Below are 12,931 nucleotides of genomic sequence, written 5' to 3'. Positions count from 1 at the left end.
ATATGTAAATTATTTATACAAATTTTAATTAATTAAATAATTATAATTTTATCCTTTTATCATTTTTTTAAGATATATAGTTTTTCATTTTTTTAAATAATAAAATAATAAATCAACGATGTACATACAAATACTTGAAACATAAATGAAATAGATAATCAAATTGCAGCCCATGTTAGTCCCATGAGTTCGATTGTCAAGTTCACTCTCAATTTAATTTTTTTTTTTTTTTTTTTTCTTATTAATTTGACTTGTCTACGATAAGTGAACTACGCGATGCTATTTCACCTGTAAAAACTACTACGATTTTAGCTTTTAGTTAGTTCAATAGCTAAGAGCACCTCCAATAGTTGTTACTATAATATTATTAGGGTCCTGTTATGGTGTGTAACCCCTTAAGGTTGCACACCATATGCAACCAACACAAAAGGTGTAAGTGGAAGGTGTAAACATGAAACAGGACAGCAAACAGAAAAACGTAAGTGTAAGTGTAAGTTGCACACTTAAGAAAAGTCCATATTATTATTATTGTTATAATTTGATAATGAATAGTATTATTTTGTCAAATTATAGTAATGGTGTTCTAATGGTCACTTGCTATTTTGACAATTTTCAACCAATTTTTCCTCCTAGTTTATAGGTGTTGTTTGGATATAAGTTTTTTTATGATTTTATTTTTGTTTATTTTTTGTCTTTTATGACCATTTTTTAACTATTTGTAAAAAAAAATTATATATTTATATTATTCCCGACTAGACAAATATAAAAAATAAATTTTTTTTTGAAAAATTAGAAGAAAAAAATTAAATATAATTCAATTTGAAAAATTATTTGGTTTTCTACTGTTTCAATTCTGTTTTTTCAACTGAATTTGGAGTCACAAATATGTTCATATTTGCTGATGTGACATGTTTAGTAGTTGCTATTATACTTGTCAAATTTAAGAATAGATATGACATATGCCATCTTTGACAAGTAAAGTAGCAAACTATTAAAGATCTACTTTTTATCACTAAGTACTAAATTATAACTTTTACAAGTGTTTTGAGAACTCCATTGAAGATGGTCTGAGATGGTTGACAATTCTATTCTCCCCACCAATTATAATGTCGACCGTGCTAGGGAGCTCGTAGCTCCCCCGAATCCCCCTAATTTCTCTTTTTTTTTTTTTTCAGCAGAAGGAAGAAGAAGACGGAGGAGGAAGGGGAGGAGGAGGAGGAGGAGGAGGGGACTGGAGGGGGCCATCAGCAGAGGTAGGGCTATGACGGCGGGGCTGCGGCGGGGCGGGGTTGGGCTGGGCGACGATCGGCGACTGGGCGGGGCGACGATCGGCGGCTGGCGGGGCGACGATCGGCGACTCTCCCTCCCTCCCTCTGCTTCTCTCTCTCTCTCTCTCTCTCTCTCTCTCTCTTCTCTCTTCCCCTCTGCGTTTGAGCCGAAAATAAAAAAAATAAAAAATAAAAAAAATTTCTCAAAACGACATCGTTTTGGGGAGATTAGGGGAGGCCAAATTCAAGCACTCAAACATTATTCTTATAATATATATAAAAAAACGTCACATGATGCTGACTAGACTTCCCCCAAGTCAGCAATGGCACGCTCTGCAATGCGGACACTAAAACCAGTATGAATGCTACTTTTCCTATTTTGATTGTTAATTTTCTTTCATTTTCTTTAAAAGAAAAATCATTTGGCTCAGAATTATTTCCTCATTTGTGGATATGAAACATATATGTCAGTACCGTTTCAAGTCTCTTTCATTTCAGTTATTGTACTCAACGAAAACCAACTTATTGACAGGTTCTGAACACCGCTATCAAGTGGTATTGTGACAATATTATATTTGGTAAAAAAAACATAAGATTCATAATTTTATATTAAATAATTAAAAAATATAAATATATATATATATATATATATATAATGATTTGTAATTAATAAGTAATATCATCACATAATGCTTTTTTGTCAACTAATAAAACCAAAACGAAACCAATCAAGCCTTAAATTCTATCAAATAGGTCAGCTACATGAATTCTTCTTCTCTACGTGACTCTATCAAAAGTCATATCGTTAGTCAAATTAAGTAGATCCATATCTTTATTTACAACACTAGCCAACGTTAATCTAGGTCTACCCTGTCCCCTAACACTTCTATCTACCGTCACTGCATCGTATCTCTTCACTATTGCTTCTGTTAGTCTCCGTTGAATATGACCAAACAATCTCCATCGATTCTCTCTCAACTTATCTTCTATCGATGTCACTCTTATTCATTCTCGAATACACTTATTCCTAATTCTATCTTGTCTCGTCTTGTCATACATCCACCTTAGTATCCCCATCTCATTCACATTCATCTTATCTACATGATATTTATTGGTTGCCCAACACTCTGTTCCATACAACATCGCTGGTCTAATAGTTGTTCTATAGAATTTACCTTTTAGTCTAGTGGGTATTCATTTGTCGCACAATACCCCAGACGCACTTCTCCACTTACTCCATCCTACCTTAATTGATAGAAAGGTGTTATGTGATGATATTCCTTATTAATTACAAATCATTATATTTTTTTATAATTTTTAATTATTAAATATAAAATTATGAATTTTATTTTTTTTTATCAATTATAATATCGTCGCAATACCACTTGATAGCGGTGTTCAGAACCAGCCAATAACTTAGTTTTTGCTGATTACAATAACTGAAATGAAAGAGGCTTGAAACGATACACATATGCCAGTACCGCTACCAAATGGTATTGTGACGATATTATAATTGATAAAAAAAAAAAATAAGATTCATAATTTTATATTAAATAATTAAAAAATATAAAAATATATATATAATAATTTGTAATTAATAAGGAGTATCATCACATAACGCCTTTCTATCAACTAATAATTTTTCAAATCCACGCCATCCTGTCCTCTCTGTGTTGTCTATTCTATTTATTTTTCCCAACATAGACGTTACACTCCTTATTTAAGTACACGTCACTTTCCCATACCCCATTTCAAATTCAATTATTGTAAGCGCGTTACCAATTCTCAAACGATAACTAAACTTCCCCAAGTTAGTAATGGCGCGCTCGGCAATGTGGACCCTAAATATGAATGCTACTTTTCCTATTTTGGTTGTTAATTTTCTTTCATTTTCTTTTAAAAGAAAAATCATTTGGATCAGAATTAAGTCCTTGTTTGTGAATGTTGTTGGCTGAAGTAAGAGGAGACCCACCTCTGATTACCTAATTCCCCTTCACCCACAACCCATTTTCCTTCAGAAGCATACAAATTGTAACCGAAATTCCAGTGGCTTGTGTTTCCGATTCCAGTGGCTTTGCATTCAACGCATAGATAAGGTATATTCGCTCTTTTTTCTTTTTCTTTTTTTGTTCCTTCAGCGTAGCTTTCTCTCTTTTCTGATCTAGATAATAGTCATCAATTAATTACTAGGATTCTAAAATTCATAAGTTTATAATATGCGTCATGAATTGATGCTTTGGATTGATTCATTCCGTATTTGAATATCGATGTTCTAGTTTAGAGTTTGACAGAATTTGATCCCTTTACGACTATTTTTTAGTTCTAAAAAAAGAAAAAATTAATTCAAAATTATAATCTAACAAAATTTATGGATTTTCACCATTATTTTAAGGGGGAATTATTGCTCAGTGTGGTTGTTAAAAAATTATTTTATATTAATGAAAAAGTTTATGATATTAATTATTAATATTTGTGACATTTTCTATTTTCTTGTAAATACTTTTCATTGACACCATATCAGTGTAATTCTCCCTATTTTTTAATTCAAATCCTTATTTTCTTTTTTGAATTTATTGGGAATAAGTCTATTTCTATGAGATCAGGCATTGGGTCTTGGGTCTTCTTCTTCAAAAAAAGAAAAAAATATTGGGTGTTAGAATTGATTTTTTATGAAGATAAGAACATGACTAATGAAATTATTTAGTGAGAAAGATGAATTATTATTTTGAAGAATTTTTTTTCCCTATTTTTATCCCACTATTGCTAGATCATTGCCTTGTTGGTTGGTGATGGTAGTAATATGGACAGATGAATAGACTAGGAAATAAATAGGTGACATGTAGACAGATAATTAAGGGAATGACAAGTGGACAAATAATTGACAATTAGAGAGTTAATTGGACAGTGGATAAATAGAAGTAGGGTAATATGATCTTTCAAATTATTTTGTTCTTTTGGCCCAAAAAAAAATAGAATTTGGAACTATTATTCCAAAAAATTTAAAATTAAACTTATGACTTGTGTGCCTTTTATTTTTCTTCGTTTTATGTATTTATTTATTTATTTATGGTTTTTCCTCTCAAACCTTTTTTTCACCTGACAAATCTTGAACTAAAAGGCGGAACCTTTGATCTTATGATTTTTGGAACAGGAGATTCCATGGAAAGCCGCCAACTAATCTGGATGGATTTTTTTACATTGATCTTGAAGTGATTTTACGGAAGACTGAGAATTAATTCTACGAAAGTTGAAGGTAAATTAATTATTTCACTTTTCAACTTTTAAAATCTTAACCCTATCATTTTAAAGTAGTGTTTGGTCTTTTAGGGGTAGTTTGAAGTGTCTTAAATAAGTGTATTTTTTATTTTTTTAGACAAAAAAATTGAGGAAAAAAATATGGATGTTTGGGTTAACTTTTTAACTTTTTATGAAAAAATGTGTATTAAAATATTGTAAAAATTGATTTGTAGGGGAAAATTATGATTGGGAGTTGTACAGCCGTAATTATTGACTTTTGGTGAATAATGTTAACTTTTTAACTTTTTGAGTAACTTTTTGACTTTTTGACTTTTTCTTATCTTTCCAAACTTGGCCTTAGAATGGAATAGAATAGAATAATTATTTAGTCAAAATATATATTGTTGTATTTGGTTGATTTAAAAAAATAATAAAAATTACATTATAAACGGAATTATCATTTATTATTATAAGAGAATTATTATTCCATAGGAGAGCTTAAAGTAAGAAGATTTTTTTTTTTTAAGTCCCTAATATTAAGATTTTATTAGATAATAGTAGTTGGGGTCTCTCAACATTTTCACTGAGAAATTCGACTTAAAGAAATTTGCATCCGACTCAGAAAAATTTTAGCCCCGATATAAAAAAATTTTGAAATTTCTCTGGTATGATCACAGAGAAATTTCATCAAGAGACCTTAGCTAATAAAAAAAAAATCTTGGACCTCTTCTACTACACAAAGTTAGAGAGAGATGTTTCACTAATGAATAATGCTATATGTACCAATTAATATACACACTAGTGTACTAACAGATGATGTGGCATCATTTGTATGGTTTTGGGTATTTGTAACTTGTATAATAAATGTGGTCAATAATAATATTATAATACTAATTGGTACACTGAATAATGTTTCAGAGCTCGAATTCTTTCCCCCCGAATCCCCCTAATGCCCAAAACGACGTCGTTTTGGGCATTTTCTTTTTTTTTTTTTTTTTTTCCTTCGTCTTCTTCATGTAGCTCTGAGACAGGGAGAGGGAGAGGGAGAGGGAGAGGCAGGTCGCAGCTCGTCGCCGTCGCAGGGAAGAGCACGTCGCCGGGATGTCGTAGCTCGTCGTCGCAGCCCCGCCCCTGGCAGCCCCTGCCTCTGCCTCCGCCTCCGCCCCCCGCCTCAGCCTCCACCCCGATTTATTTGGCCCCCTCCAGTCCTTCGCCGCCGTCCGCCTCTGCTTCTTCTTCTTCCCTTCTTTCCTTCGTCTACTTCTTCTTCTCTAATTGAACCAAAAAAAAAAAAAATTCAAAAATACGAAACGACGTCGTTTTTCGTTTCGGGGGATTAGGAGGGATGCCCTTTCGAGCTACGTAGCACGGCCCTTGGTACACTAGTGTGTACACTAATTAGTACATGTAGCACTATCGTTCACTAATTTTCCTTAATGATAATAATAATTATTATTGTTAGTTATTTATTTATTATTTTGATCGCTTGTTTTTCATTGACTCTACGTTGTGAATGGCAAAGAAAAGTCATATATATTGGTCGTTCCCTTATCTTCTTTGATTTGTTTCCATTGCTCATCATTATTAGCATTTGTTTCTGAAGTAGCAAAAGTGAGTTTCCGGGATTGGCAAGATTCAATTGGGATCCTGTCGGATGTAAACATTTCTTCCCTTCATTCCTCTTGCTTTGTTTTCTTTTGCGTTTGAAGTTTGGTCCTCAATATTTTATTTTATTTTTTGCTGTTTTTTCAGAAAAGATCTTAAAAGGAACTGAACCAAGCCTGCATGAATACCGTGTCTAATCCTGATCTTCAAACACTTTTGCTGTGAAAAGTCCCTAATAAGTGCATAATATCTTAAGTTTGAAGAACACCGTGTCTAATCCTGATCTTCAAACACTTCTGCTGTGAAAAGTCCCTAATAAGTGCACAATATCTTAAATTTGAAGTGTACCTGGAAATTATGCAACATTTCTAGTCTCAAGACCCTTAGAATTTGGTCAAGAAGCCTAGATCTCCCAAAAGTTTCCACCTTTCTCTTATAATTCACTCCTAACCTCCCAAATTTTTCCATCATTCTCTTAAAATTCACATCTAACTATTAAATCATATAAAAATCTTGACTTACATAAATTTTACGACATGATTTAATAATTGAGAGTCTATTAACACAAGAGCCATCATGCATAGTACCTTAAAAGTCAAATGATGCACCTATGAAAATTATGCAACTTTTCCGATTTTGAGGATCTCAGGATTTCGCTAAGAATCATTTTTCGCTGGAATTCTTCCATCCCTTTTGCAATTATTATGTATCATCATGTCTTAATTGTGGAATATCATCACCCCATGTGAGGGGTGATTCTCCATGTGAAGAAGGAGTTGGCAATGTGCAAAGCCAACACACACATGAGCTGCCATGTTAGCCAACCTTTGGCCATGTGAAGCCAACACACAAGAGAGTTGGCACAAGCTGGCCATGTGCTGGCCAGCCCCTCTTCATCTCCTACTCTGTTAGTGTATAAATGGAGGCTGAGGGGAGAGTTTATTTGAGAGAAAGTGAGAGCAGAGCAAGCCACAGAGAGTGAGATATGTGAGGCGGAGAGACCGTCTCCCTCGGTGTGAGCGAGGGAGACGGGTGAGTGTGTGAGCGAGGAGAGTGTGAGCTCCTCCTCTATTGTAATCTTTCTGTAATATTTCCATTGTTATAGTGATAACCGGCTACTCTCCCGTGGACGTAGGCATTGAGGCCGAACCACGTTAAATATTGTGTCTCCTTGAGTGTGGGTGTGTTTTTCTACATGGAATAATTTCTATAAGGTCTTGGGCGGGATCCCAGATCCCAACAAGTGGTATCAGAGCCTCGTTGGTGGCGTTTCGGAACAAAAACAGCGTGTTGTTTGAAACTGCCCAGAAATCAAGTTGCTCGAAATCAGGTTTTGAGCATACCAGGAGCAAGGGCTCGACGAGAGGAGTCCAGAAATATAAAGCAGACACCCAACGGAGGACGGACGCGCCCTCACGCGCCTCTGGAATGTGGCGCGTGAATCCCAGTCTCGGCACGCGCCTCCACGCGCCGTGAAGATAGTCGGCGCGTCGTACCAGTCGCAGGCACGCGCTCCACGCGCGGCTGAAGGAAGAAGACGAGTGGGCAGGCAGCGCGTGTCCACCATGCGCCTGGAACACGCGCAGGCCGCGTCAGCGTGCCACGTCGTCAACACGTGTCGACACGTCAGCAAAGGTCTGCCACGTGTCTGCCACGTCAGCAGTGGTGTTGACCAGTCAACCAGAGGCAGGGAAGGATCCAGTGCTTTGCGGCGAAGGTACAGCCGCAGATCTGAGGCGTACAAAATGTTTTGGCTTGATCGAAGCCATTTGGAGTCCGTTTTTGGTGATCCAATAGTGGTTTCCGACTATTTGGAGTATTCCGGACACATCTGTACGGTCAGATTTTGGAGACGGAGTTTCTGTAAAAAGAAGGCAGATTAAGGTGGCAGACGGCGTTAGGGGCAGTGGACGGAATATTCTGTTAGTGCACGGAATATTCCCTGAACTTCTGAAAATTGCAATTTGGCCCAGAATTTTTCAGAAAATTGTGGTGTGGCCCAGCTTTCGCGGATAGTTTTCAGTGAGGTCCCCGAAAATGCAGCAAAGATTGGTTCTAGCTAAACGGACCGCTCCGGACGCAACTGCGAGGTCAGAATAGTGAAATTCTGAACGGTTTGGAAAGATTGTCAAAACATGGGTGTTTGTCATCTTCAATACTCGAAGGAAGGTTGCTGGATATTGTGGAACGCTGCGGATTCACTGAAGAGGTTAGAATGGGCAAATTCTGACCAGATTGGACAACCAGATACAGATTGAGATAGATCATTGAAGACCAGAGGAGATCAGGCTTGATCAAATGGCAAATCAAGGGAGATCAGGATTGGTCAGGGGTGATCAGAGGATTGCAAAGATGATTATCTCCGGAGTTCGTTGGAGGATCTGGTTCAATCAAAAGAGAAGACCATTCATCGACGGATAGATGATTTGGCAACCAGTACAGGCTCAGGGAAATACTGTGGCTGTTGGAGCTACTGTATACGAGTAAGTACTGGTGGTACATGGACGTGTAGAACAATAGTTACAGAGGAGCATACTAAGTGCAGAAGCACAAATGCAGACGTGCAGCAGTGCAAGGGTACGGTAGAGTATCGTACAGAGGCGCAAGAGCAGTATGCAGCAACGGGTTGTTGAAAGTTCACAGGAACTTCCAGACAGAGAAATTGAGACAGGTAAAACGCAAGAGTGCGTGTCAAGGAGTGGCAAGTCTTTTTTTTTCTCTATGGTGGTTTCTTGAGTTCCATGGCAGCGGAGGATAGAGTTGATGCGGATCTCTCAAGCGAGCTTGACGCAGGGAGACCAGAAGCCATGGGTGCGAGCACTATGCACGGAGTTGCATAGTGGTAACTTGTACAGACCAGTGGAAGTTGTCTTGGCAGAAGGGCTAACTGTCAAACATCAGTACGGACGTACAAGTGAGACAGAACCGAACATCAGGGATTGCAGCACAGACAACAAGCGTATGTGGAAACGCCAGGAGGTTGTTCAGAAGTGCAGAGGGCAAAGGCTGAAAGTTCAGAAATAAGCTCCGAGCAAGGAAAATTGAGGATGTTGATGTGTCAAACTCTGAAGTTTTCTAGTTGCTCCCGTGTTCATCATGCAAGGAGTTGCACGGTAATGCATGACAGTCAAGGGCATCCCAGCAAGGGGTGCAGGACATCCAATCAGGGGGTGTCGGATATCTTGGTTGCGCAAGTTCAAGCATAGCAGGTATAGATATCCGAGACAGAAGCGTGGAAGAGATCTGTGGGAGATAGGAGCAGAGGCTCTCTCCAAATCAGAGAGTGGTGTGAGTTGAGTTGAGGATGTAGGATTCCCTCCTCCTCTTATATCTCTGGTGTATTATCTCTAGCTTTCAAGGGATGCAGCGTCTCAGTGAGGAGATGCAAACTATGTTGAATTTGGGCGTGACAAGATTAGCAGCAATGTGTGTAGTGGATCACCTCACATGGGCTGAGGGGGTGATTTGTGGGATATCATCACCCCATGTGAGGGGTGATTCTCCATGTGAAGAAGGAGTTGGCAATGTGCAAAGCCAACACACACATGAGCTGCCATGTTAGCCAACCTTTGGCCATGTGAAGCCAACACACAAGAGAGTTGGCACAAGCTGGCCATGTGCTGGCCAGCCCCTCTTCATCTCCTACTCTGTTAGTGTATAAATGGAGGCTGAGGGGAGAGTTTATTTGAGAGAAAGTGAGAGCAGAGCAAGCCACAGAGAGTGAGATATGTGAGGCGGAGAGACCGTCTCCCTCGGTGTGAGCGAGGGAGACGGGTGAGTGTGTGAGCGAGGAGAGTGTGAGCTCCTCCTCTATTGTAATCTTTCTGTAATATTTCCATTGTTATAGTGATAACCGGCTACTCTCCCGTGGACGTAGGCATTGAGGCCGAACCACGTTAAATATTGTGTCTCCTTGAGTGTGGGTGTGTTTTTCTGCATGGAATAATTTCTATAAGGTCTTGGGCGGGATCCCAGATCCCAACATTAATAAACTTTCAATTATTAAATCATGTATTAAAATTTATAATCTAACAATTGAGAAAGAAAGATCCGTGTCCCAGGATTTATTTATTTTGTTTTTATTAAGTAGATAAAAGAACTTGGTCCATAATAGTTCAAGGTTTTTTTTTTTTTTAAATAATAAAATTATTGGTCATGATTGATCTGATGTACAAAATAGTAAGCAATTTTCCTTATTATTATTCCAAACCAATAAATAAAATATGGGAAATCCTATGATACACCTGCTTTTGGGGTGCATATGACCCAGTAATCATATTTGTGATTTTTAGTTATGATCTATTGTGGTGTTGCTTATAATTTAGTTATACACATTGTGTTATTAATTATGATTCATTGTGATGTTAGTTATAACACTATTTTAATTATACTCTAAAAGTTTTTAGTTATACTCTATGAAGCATGGGTACTTTGAAAAACATGCCGTAACCGTACCGGGTACTTACCGGCGTACCGTACCTCGTATGGTACTTCTGCATACGTACCGGGTACACGAAATATGTACTCAAGTTTTTTCTTCTTAATTTTTGACGTACCCAGACGTACCTAGTATATATCTAAGCCATACCGTACCGTACTTCAGTTGAAACAATATTTTCCTTCTACTACAAAGATAAAACTCATTTCACTATATTTCTTTTTTAATTTTTGTTTTATGCTTAGCATAATTTTAAAATTAAACTATGATTTGTAAGTTATTTAATATATTGACATTTAATTTTGATTTATACTTTTCCTTTTGGCATTAAATGTTAATTATAGATTGGATCTTAACAAATTAAACCATTTAATTAATTTTTACATTACTCTAAATTAAAAATAAATATTTTTTTACAAGCGTACCAAGCCGTACCCGTACCCTATTTTTTTTTTAATTTTACCGTATCAACGTACCCGTATTGTACCAGTACCAGTACTCGTACCCGTACCTATGCTTCATAGGTTATACTTTATGTGGTGGTTTAGTTATGACTCAATTTTATTTTATTTTTTTATACTTTAATTATGACTGAAAATGATTCAATTATGACATTTATTGATAATCAACCTTACTTATACCTTACTTTTATTAAAATGAGCATGCTTGTGTGTAGGTTGGTGTAAAAGGGGAGTTGGACATACTTGTTGCCAATTCTCTCTCTATAAATGGTAAGGGCTTTCTTTATTCATTTGAAAGTTTTGGTTTTGAGTTTTATTTTTCTTTGTATATAATTTTATGTTTTAAATAGAGAAATAAAAAAATTACTTGGCATAAAAAAATTTAAAGGTTTTACCATACCAAATCTAATCTTTACTTTATGAGTGTTGCAATTAGTACTTCAACTAATACTTTGGAACCCCCCATTTCTTTGGATTCCCACCTACAAAATTCAAATTATTAAAAATTTTCCAACAAACCCCCAAATAATACTAAAAGTATTATTTTAAAAATATTACACCCACCAAAATGTATATTCCATAGCATACCCCTTAAAATCTTTTATCTCCCAAAATCCTTTACTGTTAAACTCTCATTGTTAAACTCAAGCTTCCTCTTACCATCAATTGCTGAACTCTTACTGTTGAACTCAAACTTTTTCTCACTATCGATAGACCTTCGTCGTTGATCTCTGTCCATAATCAATACCTCTGCGTCAATTTTGGTCACAAGCGATCTCTCTGCCATCGACTTCTCTCACAGCCAATCTTTCACCGCCAACCTTTCTTTGTTGTTGATCTCTCTGCTATCATGTTCAGACATGTGTGTTACCAAACATTATAAAAATGTAAAGTCTTGTGTTTGTGAACAAGTTTGACCCATCATTTGATTAATAAATAAACTAAAGTTCATTGCACAACCAAAATATAAGTATGCGTTAACATTACATTCAAAGTGCTAAACATATGAATAATGTTCAGTTAGACGTTGCCGAACTAAAACTTTTAATTCGGCCCTATGTTGTCATTTTTCCTGCATAAGTTAAGGAGTGTAGCACTGGAAGAAAAGAAAAAACTGTTTTCATCATTTTTGGGGGGATTAAATTACTTACAGTTGTCTCGTAAAACCAAAGTTTATGGGCAGCCAACGATGAATTGCCACGTCAGCATCTCAAATCAAATTTTCACTGATCTACCTTACATAATTTGTCACGACCCAACCCCAGGGGCTTACGGCTGGAATCGCAACTCACTAAATAATTCTAATTGTAACAATTAAATAACACAGGTGGAGGCAAAATGGAAGTAAAAATAATTAAATAGAAAATTTATTTCATTCTACTATGCTGATAAAAGGAAGTACATCTATAGGGCTTTTATTATTTTATTATTCAGTGACCGGCCTTCAGTAAAAAAAACAAAAGGAAGAAAAGAAAAGAAAGAAAAAACAAATTGACGGATCAGCATCAAATTCTTGTGCGGGTTCCACTACACGAGGTTACAACTCTTCCTTACACCTCATCACCTGAAAAGCTAACAACTATAATCACACAACAGAGTGAGAAATATTATACCAATAGTATAGGGAACACAAAATAACTATTGGTAGTTAGTTAAGCTAAAACATTTACATAACTTAATTTGACTAACCAAATAATTCAAAGTGACAGAAACTGAAATACATAAATTATATAAATAAATAACCATAACCACGGTGCAGAACAAAACAGAACAGTGGTCACAGGAGTGACAATCAGAACAAAGGTCAGTGGATTCATGACAAACAGAGGACCATAAAGTGGCCAAACAGAGGCCAATGGTTATTTAAGTCCCCCAAGGCATGTGACTCTCGTGGTGATACTTACAAAACATAATTATTTATA

The 12,931-nt window shown here is 36.4% G+C and overlaps 1 protein-coding gene across 3 annotated transcripts in view; it reads left to right on the top strand.

Moving 5' to 3' along the window:
* The first annotated feature begins 3,091 nt into the window (after positions 1-3,091).
* Positions 3,092-12,931, top strand: part of LOC114265059 (disease resistance protein At4g27190-like) — a 49,445-nt gene continuing 39,605 nt past the window's right edge. For 2 of the 3 annotated variants that reach the window (XM_082914537.1, XM_082914536.1), the window contains exons 1-3: positions 3,092-3,364; positions 4,420-4,521; positions 11,225-11,279. The gene's annotated coding sequence lies outside the window, so the exon portion shown is untranslated. The remainder of the gene's footprint in view (positions 3,365-4,419; positions 4,522-11,224; positions 11,280-12,931) is intronic. The other variant, XM_082914538.1, reaches the window with a different exon arrangement.

The sequence above is a fragment of the Camellia sinensis genome, chromosome 2 (assembly GCF_055761805.1).
Source record: "Camellia sinensis isolate YWXY chromosome 2, ASM5576180v1, whole genome shotgun sequence".
In the NCBI taxonomy this organism is placed as follows: Eukaryota; Viridiplantae; Streptophyta; class Magnoliopsida; order Ericales; family Theaceae; genus Camellia; species Camellia sinensis.
The sequence above is the reverse complement of the archived record's forward strand: the minus strand, read 5'-3'. Positions and strand labels throughout refer to the sequence as shown.